This window comes from Phoxinus phoxinus, assembly GCF_949152265.1.
Source record: "Phoxinus phoxinus genome assembly, chromosome: 15".
Lineage (NCBI taxonomy): Eukaryota > Metazoa > Chordata > Actinopteri > Cypriniformes > Leuciscidae > Phoxinus > Phoxinus phoxinus.
Genome location: NC_136890.1, coordinates 9,851,474 through 9,859,389, shown reverse-complemented (window position 1 = coordinate 9,859,389; position 7,916 = coordinate 9,851,474).

Below are 7,916 nucleotides of genomic sequence, written 5' to 3'. Positions count from 1 at the left end.
CAACAACTCATTTTAGAACCAAAGCTAAATTAATAACCGGTTCTCCGGTCATTATAGTACAAAACATGTGCCTATTGTGTCCTTTATTAAAATACTAACATGAACAGTAATTTTACTAAACACTTCAAGAAACATCCAGTAACTTAATAATATACTTTAAAAGAACATACGTAAGTGCGAACTGGATGTTTTGGGTCACTTAATTTGCATATTTATTTTAAATGCTTTATTATATTTCCACAAACCAGTTCTTTCGGACAATTTGTTTCTTTAATGCCCGCCCAATCGGTCCAACAATGGTTTCCGATAAGTGGGCGAAGGATTACGGCGCGTTTAGTCTTTTTTTTGTGTGGCAGAGTAGTTTAATTGCAATTTACTTTTATCTGACTCCACATTTTATCACAACCTCACATTTAGGTTGGAATGCCAATTGGTTATTGATCATTTATCTGATAGTTTATCAGTTGGTTATATTCAGTTGGTGAACGAGTCAGTAAAGGCTGCTATAAGAAATGCTCGTGTCAGTGTCATCACTCCAAAGCCGTGTATAAACAGCACTCCACGATGTAACAAAACTGGCGACGAGGATAAACACTCTCTTCTCTCTACGCGATACATGTAAAAGTACGTGCTATTCAGCTGACAGCGGCCCGTTACCCGCGCCGGCGTGCGTTAGGAAGCTAACAGGCAAAACGCATGTGCGTCAGTGCGATGCTCGTCGCGCTGGGGAAATAGCGCAAACAGAGAAAGAAAACGGCAGCTGCACATCACGAAGACGACGCAAAACGGTACGGGAGGGACAAGAGACCGGTACAAAAGAAGAGTGAGTGATAAAGTACACTGACAAACAGACCAAAATGGCGGGTCTAGTGGGGCAAATCGGACCATATGATGAAACTGTCGAGCAGTGGAGCTCGTATACGGAGAGGTTTGATTATTTTGTCAAAGCTAACGGGATAAAAGATGAGGTTCTAGTACCAACTTTTCTCAGTATAATGGGCAGTAAGACATATAATCTACTGCGTAGCCTGGTCCAGCCTAATAAGCCTGGTGATAGCTCATTCGAGAACATTGTAACAATGCTCCAGGAACATTATGCACCAAAACCCCTCATCATCGCTGAAAGATTCCGCTTTCATAAACGCAATCAGTTAGAGGGAGAATCGATCGCACAATTTGTTGCTGTGCTGAAGCGTCTGGCAGAACACTGTGAGTTCGGAACAACACTGAATGACACTATAAGAGACAGATTGGTGTGCGGGTTGCGTAGTGAGACCATTCAAAAGCGACTCTTATGCGAGAGTAAACTAACTCTAGAGCGAGCGATGGAAATCGGTGTATCCATGGAAATTGCTGCCAAAGATGCACAAGAGTTAAGTACATCCAGTCAAGTCCACAAAGTGTACAGTGAAAGAATTAAACACGATGGTAAGAAAGCATGTCACCGCTGTGGAAAGAGTGGTCATCTGGCACAGGAATGCTGGTTTAAAGACAAAGACTGCAGAAACTGTGGAAAAAAAGGGCATATTGAACGTGTATGCCAAAACAAAAATCAAAATGAGAAAGTAAATCCAGCTAAACCTGTAGAGTTTAAGAAAGGCTATGTTAGAAAATTTAAAAAGAAAAACATAAATCAGGTGGAATATACAGGGAAACAACAAGAGGATGATTCTGATGAAAATGAATACTCACATGTAATGTCTGTGTCTTCAAATTCTGATGGCTACTGGGTGACGCCACTGCTAGATGGAAAGGCTGTTCCCATGCAAGTGGATACAGGAGCCGCTGTATCGCTCATGGCGGAGTCAACTTACCAAGAGAAGTGGCCATACCTCTGTCTCAAGGAAGCGAAGATGACCTTGAAAACATACACAGGTGAACTTGTACCCCTGTCGGGAGTCGTGGATGTGACTGTAGAGCTAAACAAACAGAAGGTAAACTTACCACTGTATATTGTGAAAGGCAGTAGTCACACAGCTCTGATAGGCCGATCATGGCTAGAGAAAATAAAGCTAAATTGGCAGGAAGTACATTTAGTGGCGAAAGAGTCTACCAGCCTACAACGCATTCTGAGGAAGCATGCAGAGGTGTTTGGAGATGAATTGGGAAACATGAAAGACATCACTGTAAAGCTGACCATTAAATCGGATAGTAAACCTAAGTGCTTAAAAGCCCGCCCAGTTCCTTACGCCATAAAGCCTAAGGTCGAAACTGAACTAGACCGGCTGGAGGAAACCGGCGTACTGACGAAAGTGAGTGTTAGCGAGTGGGCCACGCCAATTGTTCCTGTACTGAAAAAGGATGGATCAGTCAGAATTTGTGGCGATTTCAAGGTTACTGTCAACCCGGTGTTAACTGTTGAACAATACCCCTTGCCGCTAATTGAAGATCTGTTTGCTGGATTAGCAGGCGGCCAGAAATTCAGCAAGATAGACTTATGTCAAGCTTACCTCCAAATGCAGGTAGATCCTATTTCCCAAGAGCTGCTGACCATCGTGACACACAAGGGCCTGTACAGATATCAGAGGCTTCCTTTTGGCATAACTTCGGCTCCAGCGTTGTTCCAGCGAGCCATGGACCAGATTCTGAGTGGATTGAATGGAGTACAGTGTTATCTTGATGATCTGTTAATTACAGGAAAAGATGACGAAGACCATCTCGGGAACCTGAATGCTACACTTCAAAGGCTAAAAGAGTATGGCCTTCGGGTGAAGAAAGACAAATGTGACTTCTTCCAGCCCACCATCGAGTACCTAGGACACGTGATCGACAGCGATGGTCTTCACAAAGCACCATCAAAGGTAAAAGCTATCGTGGATGCGCCATCGCCAAAGAACGTAAGCCAGCTGCGATCATTCCTAGGATTGCTAACATATTATGCAAAGTTCATGCCAAACCTTTCCAGTAGACTTCGTCCACTACATGAACTGTTAAACAAGTCCAAACAATGGAAATGGTCTGACAAATGTGAAAAGGCATTCAAAGATGTGAAATGCACATTAACACAATCGGAGGTCCTCACACATTACAACCCAGCACTACCGACACAGTTGGCATGTGATGCTTCACCGTACGGTGTTGGTGCGGTACTTTCACATGTAATGCCATCCGGTGAAGAAAGACCGATCGCTTTTGCGTCAAGGACTCTGAACCCAGCAGAGAGTAATTACGCTCAAATTGAGCGAGAAGCTTTAGCAATCGTGTTTGGTGTGAAGAAATTTCACCAGTACCTGTTTGGGCGCAGATTTACCCTGCTCACAGACCACAGACCCCTTACCTCCATTTTTGGTCCCCAAACTGGTATTCCTTCTCTGGCAGCGAATCGCATGCAACGTTGGGCTCTGCTGCTGTCGGCTCACCAGTACGACATCAAGTATAAGAGGTCTGAGCAGCATTGCAATGCAGATGGACTGTCTAGGCTGCCTTTGCCAGACACAAAACCAGAATGCCCTCAAGGGGACATCTTCTACTTCCAAGAAGTGCAAGGTGCTCCGGTAACTGCTGCCCAAGTGAAACGATTCACAAGAACTGACCCAGTCTTGTCAGAAGTTCTGACCAGGATATCTCAGGGCTGGAAAGGAAAGATGACAGATAAATTCAAACCCTATCTGATTCGAAGAAATGAGTTGACAGTGCAGTCGGATTGCTTACTGTGGGGTTATCATGTCATCATACCCCCGCCTCTGAGGCGCCGTTTGTTGAAAGAACTTCACGCTGGTCATTCGGGAATAGTGAGAATGAAAGAGATGGCACGCAGCTACTTCTGGTGGCCTGGCTTGGATGCAGAGATCGAAGAGGAAGCAAAGGGTTGTCCAGAGTGTCAAAATGTAAGGAACATGCCCCAGCAAGCTCCCTTACATCCATGGGATTTTCCAGAGGTGCCATGGCAAAGAATACACATAGACTTTGCAGGACCACTGGAGAACCACATGTTTCTGGTGCTTGTGGATGCTCACAGTAAATGGCCTGAGGTTGCAGTCATGCATAAAACATCCTCTGAGAAGACCATTGAGGAGCTTAGAACTGTTTTCAGTCGTTTTGGGCTGCCTCAACAGCTTGTAAGTGATAATGGCCCCCAGCTGGTGTCTGAAGAGTTTCAGTCTTTTCTGAGTGTAAATGGAATTCAGCACATCAGGTCTGCTCCTTATCATCCATCCACAAATGGCCTGGCTGAACGATTTGTGCAGACACTGAAGAAGGCGTTAAAGACATCTCAGGGTAAGGGCTCCCTAAACCAAAGACTGAACACATTTCTATTGTCTTATAGAAACACTCCTCATGCAATCACAAAAGTCTCTCCAGCTACAGCTTTGTTGAAACGACAACTACGCAGCAGACTGGATCTTCTGAGACCAACCGGAACTAAGCAGATTGTATTGTCACAACAGCGAATGCAGGTGGAGAGGCGATCCAAAGCGAAGTTCAGGAGTTTCAACAGAGGTGACGACATACTTGCTCGTAATTATGGGAAAGGAGCAAAATGGGTACCTGCAACTGTTCTTGCACAAACCGGCCCCGTTTCATACATGGTTGAAACAAAGGACAAGTTGACGTGGAGGAGACATGTTGACCAGTTGTTGTCCTCGACAATCTCCAGTGATGATTCCTGTGAATTGGACGCACATCAACACGCATCTCACATCAACTCGGGTCGAAATGTGGTACCAGAAACCTTACCCACACCGTCTTCAAGTGAACCTTGGGTAAGCGTTCCCTTTGAGAATACCTCTTCCTCTCCAGTGACTGTTACAGACGCTCTAGTTGAAACACCACCGGTGTCTGTTCTTCATCGTTATCCGACTAGAGTGCGAAAACCACCACGGAGATTGGATCTTTAGTTTAGAGGCTAACCCACGACGTTGGGGCAGAATAATCCCCAGGGTTCCGCCAGGGAATTGAGGCAGTCTACCCTCCTTCCCTAGAGTTAGAAAAGTTGTATAAAGTGTTTATAAAAATAATAATAATTAGAGTAATGTTCTTAAACTAAAGACCAACGTATGTATGACATCAAAAGCATTTATTTGTTGAGATTGACTTCAAAAGTAAAAGGGGAGGAATATGTTGTGTATTGTATTCTTAACGTTTCAGGTTTTGTCCTTTCAGTGACTCCGTACTTGTCCCGTGTGATATATTGTACATGCGCAGAACAACTGTGTATATTCAGTTGGTGAACGAGTCAGTAAAGGCTGCTATAAGAAATGCTCGTGTCAGTGTCATCACTCCAAAGCCGTGTATAAACAGCACTCCACGATGTAACAGAACCTGTTAAAAAAATAATAATAATTGGTTCCTTACGTACTCATGCAATGATGTCACCACGCATTTCTTTCATAACAACTTAGTGTCATGTTATATCAAGATAACATTCAAATAAATTAATTTGTCAACACATATTGAAACATTCAAATAAAAAATTATTTAATGCATATTGCTGTTTACTGCTTATACCTAATCCTACCCATTAAATACTTTATTCCTTCTAATAAATACAACCTGCTAGCTGGGCAATTTATTTCCACTTTTCAAATATTTTCTTATTTTTTATTTAAAATAAACACCATCAAGATAACATTCAAATAAATTAATTTGTCAACACATATTGAAACATTCAAATAAAAAGTTATTTAATGCATATTGCTGTTTACTGCTTATACCTAATCCTACCCATTAAATGCATTGCTTATACCTAATCTTACCCATTAAATACTTTATTCCTTCTAATAAATAAAACCTGCTAGCTGGGCAATTTATTTCCACTTTTCAAATATTTTCTTATTTTTTATTTAAAATAAACACCATCAAGATAACATTCAAATAAAATAATTTGTCAACACATATTGAAACATTCAAATAAAAAGTTATTTAATGCATATTGCTGTTTACTGCTTATACCTAATCCTACCCATTAAATGCATTGCTTATACCTAATCTTACCCATTAAATACTTTATTCCTTCTAATAAATAAAACCTGCTAGCTGGGCAATTTATTTCCACTTTTCAAATATTTTCTTATTTTTAATTTAAAATAAACACCTCACCAAGCTGTTATACGGTGAAAAAAAGGGAGAAGAATAAGTTCGAAATAAGGCGGATTCAAACTCGGTCGGTTGTGTCAAAAACGCCACCAGCCTTAGGGGGCATTCACACAGAGCGAGTTTTTGCTTTGAAAAATGAGTGACGCAGGAAGTGGAATGGGGAAACCCACAAGCTCTCGAGACATTTCTTTTAAAAGTTGAACTTCTTTTAACTTGAGTGCTGCGTTTTTAGAAAGCCGTGTCATGCGTGAGATGCTGCATAAGACGTAAGATGTGAGTGCATTAGTCAAACACATCCGTCTAGTGCGTGCCTACATAGAAAAATAATGGAAAAGCAGCGCAGTGTAATGGACAAACGCATTCTGTGTGAAGAATCCTAATAAACGCATCCTTAATGGTGTTCAAGTCCTCCTGCGAAGTTCTTATTTTTGAGTTGGCTTGTTTTTAGCGAAAATTCAAAAGCCAATGGGAAAATCCTATTGGGTTTTTGGATAGGGTTTAAGTCGAAACTGCCAGTTGGCCTACAAAGTGGACGCCATCATACGATACCACATTTCCGTGACGAAGGCATAGCTAGCTAGCAAACTGTAGGCTGTAGTAACTAATAGTGACAGTAACTCGCGATTGAGCGGCGAACTGATGCGAATGTGCACAATATGGCGACCGTTGACGTTCGAACCCTGAGTGTGCGGGCCAGTACTTCCGTCCTTCGGATGAGACGTTAAACCGAGGTCCTGACTCTCTGTGGTCACAAAAAATCCCAGGATGTCTTTCGAAAGAGTAGGGGTGTAACCCCGGCATCCTGGCCAAATTTGCCCAGTGGCCTCTGTCCTTCATGGCCTCCTAATCATCCCCATATACTAATTGGGTTCAACACTCTGTCTCCTCTCCACCAGTAAGCTGGTGTGTGGTGGGCGTTCTTGCGCAATATGGTTGCCGTCGCATCATCCAGGTGGATGCTGCACATTGGTGGTGGTTGAGGATATTCCCCCTTCTATGTAAAGCGCTTTGAGTGCCGAGAAAAGCGCTATACAAATGTATTGAATTATTATTATAGTACTTCCAGTGAAAACTTCCGGTGATCTGACAGCGAGAGCAAGAGACAACATTCCGAGTTCCATTACCAGAGAGATAATTTTTCACAATGAGTGTTTTTAGGATTCAAGAGATGCGACTTGCCTTTCAGAGGGTGATGACAGCCTCAGCACTTCATTGTTGTGTGCCGTTATGTTAATTATACGTTTATCTCTGTAAAGCTGCTTTGAAACAGTCTACATTGTTAAAAGCGCTACATAAATGAAGATGACTTGACTTATGTATCGTTTCGTCAGGTTACAACAACATGGCGGCCACGCGCAACTAGTCAATTGTTAGGGGAGGGGCCAACGTCAGTGAGTCATCGAGCCACCGTTTTAGCCCCGCCCAAAAAGTCCTGAACACAGCAACGGTGAAAAACTGTTTAAAGTCCACGTGAACCGGAAGTTGCAAACGACTTTTCTCAAGTGTTGTGACGCATTTCCGAGTGAAACGGAATATTGAACAGAGGGCAGGGTTTTACTTCAGCGCTCCTCCGCTCCATCTCTCGCCCATAGCAGAGTAACGGTTTGAGGGGAGTGGTTAAGCGATTAACCAACCCAAGCCGTCAAGCCTATGTCATCAGAAAAAGAACCATTCCAGACCCGGAAGTAACTTTTCAGACTTTGATTAAAGATAACTTCGGCAAACAATTTTTTTCCATGTAGTAACTTGCACGGATTAATTGTTCACCACAAGACTAGTAATATCTGCTAACAAAGTAAATAGGGTCAATTTTGATTTCATGCCGACTTTAACGGTCTAACCTGGGTCTAACTCCACAACTCAGTACTTCACAGTTCACA